The sequence below is a fragment of the Felis catus genome, chromosome B4 (assembly GCF_018350175.1).
Source record: "Felis catus isolate Fca126 chromosome B4, F.catus_Fca126_mat1.0, whole genome shotgun sequence".
Lineage (NCBI taxonomy): Eukaryota > Metazoa > Chordata > Mammalia > Carnivora > Felidae > Felis > Felis catus.
The window spans coordinates 111,886,224-111,900,016 of NC_058374.1; the positions used below are offsets into that span (position 1 = coordinate 111,886,224).

The 13,793-nt window shown below is 38.4% G+C and overlaps 1 long non-coding RNA gene across 1 annotated transcript in view; it reads left to right on the forward strand.

The window, feature by feature from the left end:
* The window catches only part of LOC109501707, a 30,903-nt gene extending 18,830 nt beyond the window's left edge, over window positions 1-12,073 (forward strand). The window contains exon 2 of the long non-coding RNA XR_002159941.2: window positions 11,390-12,073. This is a non-coding gene — a long non-coding RNA (uncharacterized LOC109501707). The remainder of the gene's footprint in view (window positions 1-11,389) is intronic.
* Window positions 12,074-13,793: the final 1,720 nt, after the last annotated feature.

Here is a 13,793-nt window from a genome sequence, read left to right on the forward strand (position 1 = left end):
TATTAGGGTTAAACTCTCAAACTTCCCATGAACACGACCCTTACTTCAGTTTTTGATGCACTAAACCCCCGCTTTACATAAGAAAGAGTGTTGAGTATACTAAAATCCAGTTAAAGAAGATTTCTTGAATTCTACCGCAAACAAAAAGCCATTCTGAGTTGGCTCGAATCTATCATCTGAATGGTATACAGGGTTAAATTTTCCAGTTAATCTGCCTTTCTGCACTCTCTCCATAAACTCATCAGCAGATCTTTCTGTCCAGATTGGTTATTTGTCTGAAACTGTTTTCTCCATGAATGCCTATCATGTTTTTCAGTGTCCAGAATATCAGCCATAATGTTATAATATGATAGACAATATATATAAATATATAATGTTATTAACTATCATTAATCATTGACTCTTCATCAAAGTCTAGCCCTTCTGAGAGGATCAGTTTTAGGACCTCTCCTAACTGTTCCACATTAAGGAATTAATAACTTTATTAGCTTTAGTCCAGACCAAGAGCAGGTGACCCATCTCATCTGGGGCCTGTTAGTTAATTAGCAGGTATAGATTATATATGCCTTGTAAAAATACTGTTCTTTGGCTCACTCAACTCCATTCTGACCTTTGGGTCATGCCTTATTGAAGAAAAGGGGCTGGAAAGTCAAAGCCTGCATTTCTCAGCTTCCCTCACAGCTGAGATTTTCCCAGATCTCCACTTGAAATTTGGAAGTCAGAAGTCAGGTGGCTGTGCTTCTCTTGTTGCTCTGGGCAGACTTCGACACAGAGAATTCAGTTCTTTGCAGCAAGGCTGTTTCTAACTTCTTGGGTGTTGAGAGGTGGGACACAGAGCATCCCTTTTGCTGATGTGGATTGCAGCTAGGGGGGTGTGCTCCGGAACGAACGATCGCATTTCCCCTATTTTCTGATCTTCTGATGGCAGAAACAGCGGCTCCCATATAAGCTCATCGTTATATCTGGGAATCACTCTGGACGCGAAGACTAGATCTTGCTCTTCCAGCTCTGTGTGTACCTGTTCCTCTGTATCCGCCACTTTTCTGACAGATGAGCTGACGTGGTTCTGTATCTTCACTAGACCTTAAAATGCTACAAAACGCTAAGTAATACAAATGGCAGTATTGCCCCTGAGTTCAGAAACAGACTTCACACTTACAAAAAATTCTATCCTAAGAGGAGTCACGTGGATTGAAAGATTCTGGCCTGTTAAATTTGCTCATGGGTTTGGTTTACGTTATTTTAAAATTTTAATGTTAGTTGTTTATTTTTACCAATGTTACATACATAAATATAATTTTAAAAGTCAAAATTTTTGTTTTTACTAGACTTATAACACAAACAGCAGTTACCTGTGTCTACTTCTCTGAGCCCATATTCCCTTCTCACAGATGTTTTAGCAATGTCTTCTGGTGTCTACTTTTCATCTTTAAATAGCATCTTTATGTTGTTATTTCTTGAGTTTTTCCATTTTATTTATTATCTTCTGACTTCCTTCTATGAAAGATGAAAGCTTACCTCTTCTTTATTTGTCCCTTACCAATGAACACCTTCACACATTTCCTTTCTCCTTTGCTTTTACAGGTATCATTTTTTTTTAGTAGGAAAAGTCTTTTCTGTTTACATTGTTATGAGTATGTCAACATTATTTACAACCGAACCAAGTACCAAATAAGTCTCACATTTCCTTTCTAGCACATTTAAAAATTTTTTTCCTCTAAGGTAATAATTATTTTTTTAAAAATTCAAGTGTAGTTGACACACAATGTTACATTAGTTTATACTGTTTCATGAATATATTCTTGTCTCATGTCACATTTTCACGCAATCATTACATTTAATGTATATATAGTACTTAAGGGTCAGACTATATCACAATTTACTTAACCATTCCCTTATGCAAGCTGTTGATATTTTTGTTGTTAACACATAATGCCAATGGACAGCTTTACATACATCTATGGCCAAATTTCTGACGACGTCCTTAGGACAAATTCTGAAAAGGATAATTATAAAATCAATGAATTTTAAGGCCCGTGGTACATATAGACAGGCTCAATATTATTATTTAATAAAGAACTTTATAATTATCTTCATTTGGGGGGTATAGAAAACTTTTCCAAAATTAGTCCCATTTCTGTTTACTTTTCTTTCCTTAACAGAACTATTGCTGAATGTGAATATACCCATAACTGGCATTGTGAGATCTTGGGACTGAGAAAGCTGAGACGGCAGGAGGAGCTCGTAAGGAGTCACTCTCTGCAAAAAGGAGTAATATGTTACTCAGTAATTCTGGGTAGAGTACTCTCTGCTAAGTAAGTACTGTGAAGTCATAGCCAGGATTCCTAGCTGCTCAGGGTTTACCGAAACCTTCTCTTAGTTTGGTAAAGCACACTGAAAAGGCAGAAAAGAGTATTATGTAAAATCATACTTTGAGTAAAACCCAGTGTTTTGGACTGAATTGTGTCTCTCCTCGCTGCCAAATTCATAGGTTAAAACCCTGACACTGACTTTGACTAGATTTGGAGCTGGGGTATTTAAGGTTATATGAGGTCATAAGGGTGGGGCCTACTCTGATAGGATTGGTGGTCGTGTAAGAGGAGGAAGAGTCGCCAGCTAGTCCCTCTCTCTTCATGCCTACACAAAGGAAGGGACATGTGGGGACACAGCCAGGGAATGGGTGGCCATTGGCAAACTGGGAAAGGTGGTCTCACCAGAAATGAGCCCTGTCACACCTTGATGTTAGATCTCTAGCCTGCAGAACTGGGAGAAAATACATTTCTGATGTGTAAACCACCATCTGTGGTATTTTGTTATGGTAGCCTGAGTCGACTAACATGCTCAGAAACTTGAAAATTTGTATTGAAAAAAAAAAATTGTCTCTTGAGGCCAGGGAAACAAAAGCAAAAATAAACTATTAGGACTACATCGAAATAAAAAGCTTCTGCACAGTGAAGGAAACAATCAACAAAACTAAAAGGTAACCTAAAGAATGGAAGATATTTGCAAATGACATATCTAATAAAGGGTTAATATCCAAAATATATAAAGAATTTATATAAAATATATAAAATTTATATATAAAGATATATATATATAAGTATATATATATATATACATATATATAATATATAAAGAATTTACACAACTCAGCAACTCAACAATGTGAACAATGATAGGGATTTATTCATCTTTGTAATACAAATGGGCTACAATGTACCTTGTTATGGCTCCCTTTTCATTATTTTTATAATACAAATCTTTTAAATTTGAAGACTCAGTTCTTCATTTCAGTCAGTAAAAATTTTTTCTATTATATATTCAACTTTGATTTTGCTCTTTTGATTCAGGGTTCTTCAATAATACTGATGTAGTCATTTATTGAATTTCTATTCTCTGGACTTTATTCCTATCACCTTTAATTTTTTTTCTTTTCATTTTCTAAAAAGCCTTCTAAATTTTGACTTTCAAGTCATTAACTCAATATCTTTTTTGTCTCAGTTTTGCTAATGATTAAGTTTTATTCCAGCCTTCTATTTTAGTTCAGTCTTTTCATTTCTAGTATTATTTAAATATTACCTTATTCCAATTCTGTTTTTATCACCCCTTTTGAATTTTAATCCTAATTCAAAGGTTTTTAATCTTCTGTTATCCTATCAAAAACACCCAGAAGTTTTTTTTTCTTTCATTGTGACGAGAATTTCCCTTGTGCTAAAGAATGTCATATGCCCTCATGTTTGTTTGTTTCCTGCCTACTCATCCTGTTACAAGGTGTTTGCCAATAGATAGGGCCTTTGGGTGGTTTCTTATCTGATTATGGCTTATTGGTTGTCAGTATAGCTGACTTTTTAGATTTCCATTTGGGGGCAAATTAATGTTCAGAAGTCCTAGACGATTTAAGTGCTGCAGGTTGACTGGATTGAGATGGATTCTATGCCACTCAAAGTACCTATTGTTTGATACGTGTTATTTGGATCCAGGGAGCAAAAGCAAAACTAGAAACCCCATATTTGACTAACAAGATTGTTCTTATTTTCACTTCCGTCCGTAGTACATTACTTGTTGAAGCTGTTTCCAAGCATGCAGTATATCTATTGTCACCACGAGCTCCTCCTGCTACACACACACACACACACACACACACACACACACACACACGTGTCTCATTCTGCAAAGAGAGGCAGGTAACGATGAGGGCCGGTTTGGGGTATAGCACACTCACTCCTTTCAAAGGTTATCTGAGTCCTGAATAGCATCTATTGCCTGGCATTCTGGCAAGTACTGATCCTCAGTCTTTGATCTGCATGATACACAGTGAAAGAAAGCTCATCCTGTATTCTTTATGTTGTCAACTTTCTCTATTTAAAGTGGTTGCTGATTATGATTTACAATTCATCTCCCTAGTTCCTTCAGTTAATGGAATTTTCTGTTTCTTGTGGTAGGATGACTGTCAGTTATAGTTTTTGTTGTCATCAATTTTTGTCTTTCTTTGGCCTTCACAGGTATTTTAGTAAGCCATTGGGACAGTCTGCAGCCTGGACTGCTAGTCAAGTGTCAGTTTTTCACTGGATTTTGATTTTAAACATTGGTAGACAAGTTGTGTCCTGGTATCCCTTAATTTCCAATTTGAATATCATCCCGATAAACTGAGTATATATCTTCCTGCCTTAGCAAACAGGGATACTAGAATCCTCCTCTATTCTGGTGACATAGTTTTATTCTTATTCAGCAATAAGAATAAGAACTAACTGAAATGATGTTAACTATTGTCAGAAAATGCAATTTCATATCAACTATGCCAAAATTAGAATCATGATTTTGATAGCTATTCTCCAGGATTCAGGTCGACAAGACTAATCACCTATTCAACAGGTCAGTTCTTAAAGTTATCAGACGTATATTTTACAACGAATTCACTTTTCCTGGGCAAAAAGGGTTTAGTGTCATTCAAAATTGTATTTGGCAGGAGACAAGGTATTTAATAAATGTTTAGGTCAGCTATCAGCTTCTACCTAACTTGAAATTCTAGGCCTGTATTACTTCTACTGTGATACATGATGAGCAGTTGACTTTAGACAAGTATTCACTGAGATATTCAGTATGATGAAATGTTACTTCTGTAAGAAAATTTTAGCTCTGTAGAGTTCCAGTAGGAAATGGAGTAGTCAGTGCTGCCCCCCAGACTACGAACAGTCCCCCAGTCTGCTGTCCCCCAGTGAGACTACGAACAGTTCTCTTTATGACAAACTCCTCTGAATTTGTATGGCAGACTTGAACACGTGTAGAAGGAATATGCTTTATGGGAATATATTTGTTAATTATTGCCACATAACAAGCTACCTCAACAGTTAGTAGCTTTAAACAACAAGGATTTAACAAGCTCACAATTCCACAGGTTGGCAATTTGGGCTAGGCTCAGTTAGGCAGTTCCTTTGGTTTATAGAAAGATCGTTCATTTGTCTGCAGTCAGGTCACCTGGGAGTTGGCTGGCCTGAAATGACTCATTCACATGTCCAACAGATGGTTCACTGTAAGGTTGGGCAATGGGAGGCACCTGGGTGCATCCAGCAGGCTAGAACAGGCTTCTTCACATGGAAGGGCAAAGAGTTCCAGGTAAGGAGGAGAAAGCATCAAGACCTCCTGAGGCCTGGACTAGGAGCTGGCAGAATGTTGCTTCTGTGGCATCCTGTTTTGGTCAAAGCAACAGATAGGGTGGAGAAACTAACCATAACCTTTTTTTTTTTTTTTTCCAACGTTTATTTATTTTTGGGACAGAGAGAGACAGAGCATGAACGGGGGAGGGGCAGAGAGAGAGGGAGACACAGAATCGGAAACAGGCTCCAGGCTCTGAGCCATCAGCCCAGAGCCTGACGCGGGGCTCGAACTCACGGACCGCGAGATCGTGACCTGGCTGAAGTCGGACGCTTAACCGACTGCGCCACCCAGGCGCCCCTAACCATAACCTCTTAATGAGAGCAGCGGCTAATTCCCGTTGCAAAAAGACAGGTATGCAGAGAGGAGTGGAGACTGGGGCTAGTTTGCAAGCTATCAGAGAATTACATCTAATATGGAGGCAGCTTGAAAATCAGTAAGTATATTTGTTTCCTATGACTGCTGTAACAAATTACACAAACTTAAATACAACACACACTCACTTTTTTACAGTTCTGAATGTCAGGTATTTGAAGTCGGTTTCCCTGTTTGAATCAACATGTCAGCAGAGCTGTATTCTTTCTAGAGGCTCCAGGGGAGTCAGTCTTTTGCCTCTTTCATTTTGTGGTGGCTACTGGTGTTCCTTGGTTTGTGGCTCCAATCTCTGCTTCCATGGTTACATTACCTTCTCCTTTTTTTATGGTTAGATCTCCCTTTGCCTCCCTCTTTTAAGGATACATGTGATTATGTTTAGTTCATCTGGGTAATTCAGGATAATTTCTCCATCTCAAGATAAGACTTCATTTAAGTCTTAAGACAACTTAATTACATCTGCAAAGTCCTTTTTCCCCCTACCATATAAGGTAACATTTATAAATTTCACAGCTCAGGATGTGGATATCTTTTGGAGAACCACAGTAAGGGATGCACCTGTGAAATAGTGTCCAGTTATCTAGTATCACATATTTTTTTCCTTGGTCAAAAATAAACCCAAGTGGCAAGTAAATCTGACCTGATTCACCTAAAATTATACAAGAAAACATTATCTTTGTCACTGCAAATTAGGCACCAATAGGATATGGATCTTCTTTCAATCTAAGGCAGAGAATACTTATAGTCCACACATTCAATATTCCTCTATTCTCCAACTTTATGGAATACATGAAGAGCCAGACACTGTTATGCTAGGTTCTGGAAATCTACCGGTGAACAAGAGTTTACATTTCAAATTGCCTTGTCCAATATGGTAGCCACTAGCCACATGAAACTACTGAACACCTGAAATGTGTTCATTTGATATGCAATATGTTGCCAGTGTAAAAATATATGCAAGATAGGGGAACCTGGGTGGCTCAGTTGCTTAAACATCTGACTCTTAATTTCAGCTCAGGTCATGATCTCATGGTTCAGTTTGTGAGACTGAGCCCCACATCAGGTTCCATGCTGACAGTGTGGAGCCTACTTGGGATTCTCTCTCTCCTTCTCTCTCTGCCTCTCTCTCTCAAAATGAATAAATAAACTTAAACAAATAATAAATATACACAAGATTTTGAATACTCAACAGGATAAAAGGAATATAAAATATCTCAGTTTTTATATTGTTTTCATATTGATATGGTGATATTTTAGATAATCAAGTTAAATACAATTTATAAAGTTAGCTGGGTTTCTTTTCACATTAAAAAAAACTTTTTTTCATGTTTATTTAGTTTTGAGACAGAGAGAGAGCATGAGCAGGGGAGGGCCAGAGAGAGAGAGAGAGAGGGAGACACAGAATCTGAAAGAGGCTCCAGGCTCCGAGCTATCAGCACAGAGCCCGATGTGGGGCTTGAACCCACGAACTGTTAGATCATGACCTGAGCCGAAGTCGGACACTTAACTGACTGAGCCACCTAGGCACCCCTCTTTTCACATTTTTTAATGAGGCAACTGGAAAGTTTAAAATTACATATGTGGCTTGATTTACATCATATTTCTATTAGACAACACAGTTCTAGAAGTCGGGAAAATAGAATAAATGAAGTATTAATAATGTTTAAAAATAAAATCTAGTGACAGAGAATATACTAGTAGGCTTCTCTAGATTGGGTGCTCAAGGAGGGACTCACGTGACTTTTGAGCTGGGACCTGATTTATATTAAAGCATTAGTTACATAAAGATTTTTGGAAACTTGTTCAAGGTAGAGTTAAGAGAAAAAATATTTTCTTGGTTGAAAGGTTTTTTTCAAGTGTAAAACCCTAGTGTGGGGAACAAATTTGGTCAGACCAAAGAAATCCAGTGAGCACGGAGGAAAACAGAGTAGGAGAACATTGGAAAGTTAAGAGTAAACCAACCCATTTTAAGGTCAATAGAAAGCTCAAACTCAAAATTTGTCCTATTCAACTTCCTTTGAGCTCTCAAATTAGATCATTAATATTTGAGCGAGAAAAGGGCACTGTTACTAATGTAGCTGTGTGAACTCCAAAGCCATTCACTTCTTTGCCTCAGTTTTCCTATCTGTAAATGGAGTGGCAATAATTGTACTGACCTCATAGAGTTTTTGTAAAGATTAAATGAGATCATGCATATGCACACATTCAAGTGATTTGTGTTGGCTACGACTAGTGTCGATTCCATATCAAGTTAGATCATTAGAGAGGTATATATTACTTGAATAACTTACAGAAATGCCCTTTTTGGAATACAATTAAATGCTATCAGTTTCATCAATGGTTGCTCTGAGAATGGGTCAAATGCATGATATCTTTGCTTTTCTATTAAACTATCTTTGCCCACCAGGTTATAAACATTCCTTATAGAAGATTCCGTGTCACAAATTTCTTCTGAGAGTTCAGTACAAAAAAAAAAATCTCCTGCTGGATTAGTATATACCATTTTATTAGAAGAGAAGCAAAAAAGAGGCCTAAAAATGTAAAAAAGAGGTAAAAAAAAGAAGAAAAAGCCCTCATTATTATCTTTCTTTTAAATTGTATTAGCTGATAGGACTCTCAGTTAAATTTCTACTTGGTTTTGGGTTAGTGTAAGTTTATGGGATTTATAATATAATTACTTTCCATAGGCCATATGTATTGTTACAGGCCTTCTTTCATTATTTTAAAAGCTTATGACGTGTGTATTTTATTATATAGTACTTAAATCATTTTAAAAATAGTTTAAGCATAAATTAAATAAAATATATAAAGCATTGGTTCTATGAGAAAATACATTTCCAAGCTTCACAGAACCGAGTCATAAAAGAATTTTTGGAACATAGCCTTTTAGAAGTTCAGGAATTCCTCATATATTTGGGGTGGGGGGTATTCTAAAATATCTTATTAAATGCTCTCTTTAGATGATGTTTCCTAAAAAGGAACAGATTTAAGACCTTATTGATTGGATGATACATGTTAAGCTTCAAAACAAAGGAACTTTGGAATTAAGTTTTATCTAAAAACATTATTTGTTGAAGATGAAAAGAAGCCATATGACATTTTTTTTAAATCTAAGGGCACCTTTCTCAGAATTCATTCATTCATTCATTCAGTCAGTCAGTAGGTGCCTGTTAAAGGCCTATTTGGTGTTAGAGCTCTAAATACAGAGATAAACTGAAGTGTCTGTGAGATGAGGCAGGAGTTTTCTGGAGTCAGCTAATGGAGGGCTTTGTAAGAGAAGCGTGGTGTGGAGTTAAAATTTCATCCTGAAGACAATGGGAAACCACTGAGACATTTTAGGCACAGAAATGACATGATCAGATTTGGTTTGTAGAATGGACTTTGACAGCTATTTAAGAGATGAATGCATGGTGCGGATGGGGAAACAGGGGCAGGTGAGCGAGTAGGATTGCACATAGACCAAATAAGTTTTTTCGTAAGAACTAGGAGAAACATTTTGAGAGTGTCAGTGAGCACAGGAAACAGGGGCCACAAACAAGAAACATTTAGAAAGAATTGAGAGAGAATTTGGCAGAATTGTCTGGAATGACTAAAGCTTCCAACTTGGGCAATGGAGCGGATAATACTGGTATTCATGGGGACAAGGAGTGAGTGATGCGAAGGCTGGTGGGATTTGATACAATACAGCTGGTTTGGGACCTGTTGAAACTGTAATGCCTATAGGACAGCTGAGTTGTTTGTGGATTTAGTGATCAGGAATGGAGACAGAGATTTGGGAGATATTAAATCATTGACAGTAATTGAGGGTATAGGTATAGATAAGATTTGCTAAAAGAGTATACCCACAGAAAAGGTTGTTGACAATGGGACCTTGAGGATTAATAGCATTTAGGAGGGAGAATGGAAGGGAGGGAGCTAATCTAACATGTGAATGAGTCAACAGGGAAAATCCAGAGAATGTGGCCTTTGGAGGGGAGAATTTTAAGGAAGGAGTAGTTTATAATGTCAAATGCTAGAGAGAGGTCAAGTAAGATAAATAGAAAGAATACTTTGGAACCTGAAATTAGAATATGGCATCAGAACAAGTTGAGCAAAACAGAGGTGGTGAAAACAGAGTCGGTATGAAAAATGAATGAGGGATGAACAACTGGGAGACCATGAGTTTAGACTTTGGGTTCTGAGAGGGAGAAAGGAGAGCTGTGGTTAATTGTGGGGAGGACACAGGGAGGAGGCAGAATTGTTTTATTACTGGAACTGGGGACTACAACTTTCTGTTGAGTAAACCCACAAGTGAAGAGTGGATATTTGGTGGCAGAAAGTCCCTGATGTGGCACAGGGAACCGGGTCCAGACCAGTACCTTTCCATTTTAATTCTGTTGAAACGTTATATAGCTCCACAATAATAGGGTAACTTACATGTGTCCTTCATCAATTAATAATCTTCATTTATAGCCGATGGGAATTTCCAGAAATGATTAATTTTCATTATACTTTCAAAAAGAATAATATCTATCGTCATGGCCCTCATAAAAGTCTTTGGAGTTCCATTTTTTTCTCTACTCATTCTTCAGATTTTATGACACACTAGGATTTGTTCTCCATTAATTCAACCAAAATTATGCGTAGCATCAGGGATATGATGGTGAGTGAAATGCAGTACCTGCTTTTGAGACACACAGGGCTTCTAGTTGGATCTGGGTACCTACCTAGGTACTTGTGATTACTGCTGGTGATAGCAACGTGATGGTAACATGCTGGTGATAGTGATGTGGTCCTTAGTCCATTTGTCTGTTTAGTATGATTGTGGCAAAATAAAGTGTCAAATTCTCTTTTGTGTGTTCTTTTATTAGAAGTTCTAGGAAATTGTCCTGTAGAATTGTTCATATGCAAATGAAGTAGTACTATTAAAACACAAAACGATTCTTCACAAGAAAGTGCTTTTAAGGACATCAGTTTCTTTTTGTCCTTTTTCACTGTTAATTGAGTGTCTTGAGGATAAGGATCTTGTCTGGTACTTTACTTTCAAGATATGCTATATTGGGAAATGCACAGTATTTAGGACTTAGAATACCTGGGGTCAATTAGTAATCAGCCGTGTAACTTACCAGCTGAGAGACCTTGAGGACATCATTTAATTAGCATCCAGAAAATGAAGATAACACCTGTCTTGCCTACCTCTTAGGGTTTAAAGAAAAAAAAAACGTTTTTCTTTAAACAATCCAACGTAGGAGAGGGTTCTTTATAACTTAAAAGGGCTGTGTAGTTGGTTTGGGAGGGTCCCAGAATCCTAATGTCTTATAGTTCTGCTGATGCCTAAAGTTTTTCACGTAGGGCAGATAATAACTTCTCTGTTTTGCCTCCACAGATTGGAGTTGGGTTCTGTCCTTTGTAATGGAAAAAGTCCTGACTTACCACCCGAGGCTTGGTCTGAATCAGATGAAGGTGGCAACATGGCTCAATAAAGCTAACACATATAGAACATCTTCTGGGGAGCGAGCACAGAGCCAGGAACTTCCCCAGATACTCTCGCAGGGTGCAAGGGTGGCAGTGCGGTGTGGACTGACTGGACACTGGGAGGCCAACTGTGGAAGCTGAAGGCAAAATTGTAATGATGCCCTGTCTGGTTGTGCTCAAATTAAACCTCTGACTGGTTAAGTTCTAGATCTGCTGCCCCTGGTGGGAACACAAGTGTGTTCTTATCGAGAGAAAGAAATGGCCCTTCCATTATCAAGAGTCAAGATTATTATTTAAGGAAAGAGATATGCGGATCAAATTGTAGAAGCTGGGAATTCTAGTTGGTTTTGGGGAGCAGAATAGACTTTGGAGGGAAATGAAATCAGGCTTCCCTGTGGTAAATTAGCAGTTACACTCTTGTACACGGGAAGCTGAAAAGGAATCATCCACCAGGGCCGGATCTCTTAAGAAACTAAATACCCTAGCTACCCAGGGTACTCTTTCAGAGGGCATTAATGATTGACAGTACCTGTGGAATGATCCATGTTGTATGCACATCATTCTGTAATTAAAGTTTTCTTTTGCCCTCTCTTGACTTCTGTGACTTGACACATATTGCTTACCTTGTACACATAATACTAGCAGCTTCTGTGTTTTGAAAGGGCTTGGATTCTAGATATGAAGTCATTGGTCATTAACTTTTTGTTAAGCACCTGCCAAAACATAACCACGTAGACGCTTAATGAGTAACAGCATTTGCCCTGAGCTTATTGATCCCATGGAAAGGTTTTGGCACTCATACCTATCAAGTCATATGTACTTTAATCAACATATCCTTACCAATTGTGTCTCCTACTTTTGGACCGCGTCACCTCTTTCCATATCACTACAGTAAAAAAAATACAATTGCGCTTACAAAGAAATGCAATTTCTCCCACAAAAACTAGTTTCTATGGAATTACATGATCAAGCATGAATACGTTAGGACTTGCGGCCTATCTCCTTTCAGGAGACAGGCCTGATGTTTTTATGCCTTGCCTAGTTCCACGGCTCATGTAAATAATACTTACCAAGCAGCTAGAGCCCTTAGCTGGCTGCATGCTTAATCCTACTGAGGGCTCAAATCAGGTTCACCCCTGCAAGTGTTGGCAAATGTCCAGCAGAGAGTGAGGCTGTTTTGATCATCTTATCTCATGTGAGGAAGCACAGCAGGAATGGGTAAGAGCAAAGACTTTGGAATCCTACAGAGCAGGATCCAGACACAAAGCTCTCCTTTATCCTAACTTCGAACCTGGGCAAATCACTTCAACCCTTTAAGCCTCAATTTCTTCATCTGTAAAATGAAGGTTGGTTGAACCACCTCATTGTTCTAGGATTAAATGAGTTAATAGAGGTATAAATAGCTTAACAGAATGCCTTCTACGGGGTAATCACAGATAACTACCACTGGCTATCATTTATGGCCCAGGGGTAGATCAAACAAAACTCACATGGCTTTCTCAGATTCTTGTCTCTAAATTAAATCAATGGTTCTAAACTGGGGGGCAATGTTTGCCCTCCCACTCCTATTCACAAAGACATTTGGCCACGTCTGGAGACATTTTTGGTTGTCCCAACTCACAGCGGGGGTGGAGAGGGGTGGAGAGGCTGCTACTGGCATCCAATGGGTAGAGGTAGTGGGATATTTCGTTTGTAAACTTCGGGGATTGCATAGACAACCCTCCCATCCTTGTTCCCCCTTAGTGAGGAATTATCTGGTTCAAAATGTCAATAGTGCTGAGATAGAGAAACTCTGAAGTAAATGGAAAGGAATCCTTCCACAGATGAGTCACACATCAATCCTCATCAAAAAACCAGTGTATCAACAAGTATTTGCCGCTCTTGTGTTCCAGGTATCATATCATCAGCTTTTTGCAGTTTATGCAGCATCTTCTCATATATTAATCTACTCATTCTGACAAAAGCCCTGAAAAAACAAGCTGGGCTGGCATGAACCACCCCCCTCACCCCCTTTCTCTGCTGCAGACGAAAAGTCAGGCTGAGAGGTTGACTTTCTTAGAAAAACACAGATGGTAATTAAACCCAGATGTTGAGTCCCAAATACAGTGTTTCTGCCATTCTCACATGCCCCGCATTGCATTTCTGCGGGGAATGCAGGAGACATTTTAGACATGGTTCCTCCCCCAAGATTTTTACTCAACTGTTAGGAGATTTACACCCATGAACACTTATGTATACATCCTGGGCTATAATAGATGCGCGTTCCACCTCCCATCCCCATCCCTTCAGGGTTGAGAGTCCTGCCATGCAGCTCA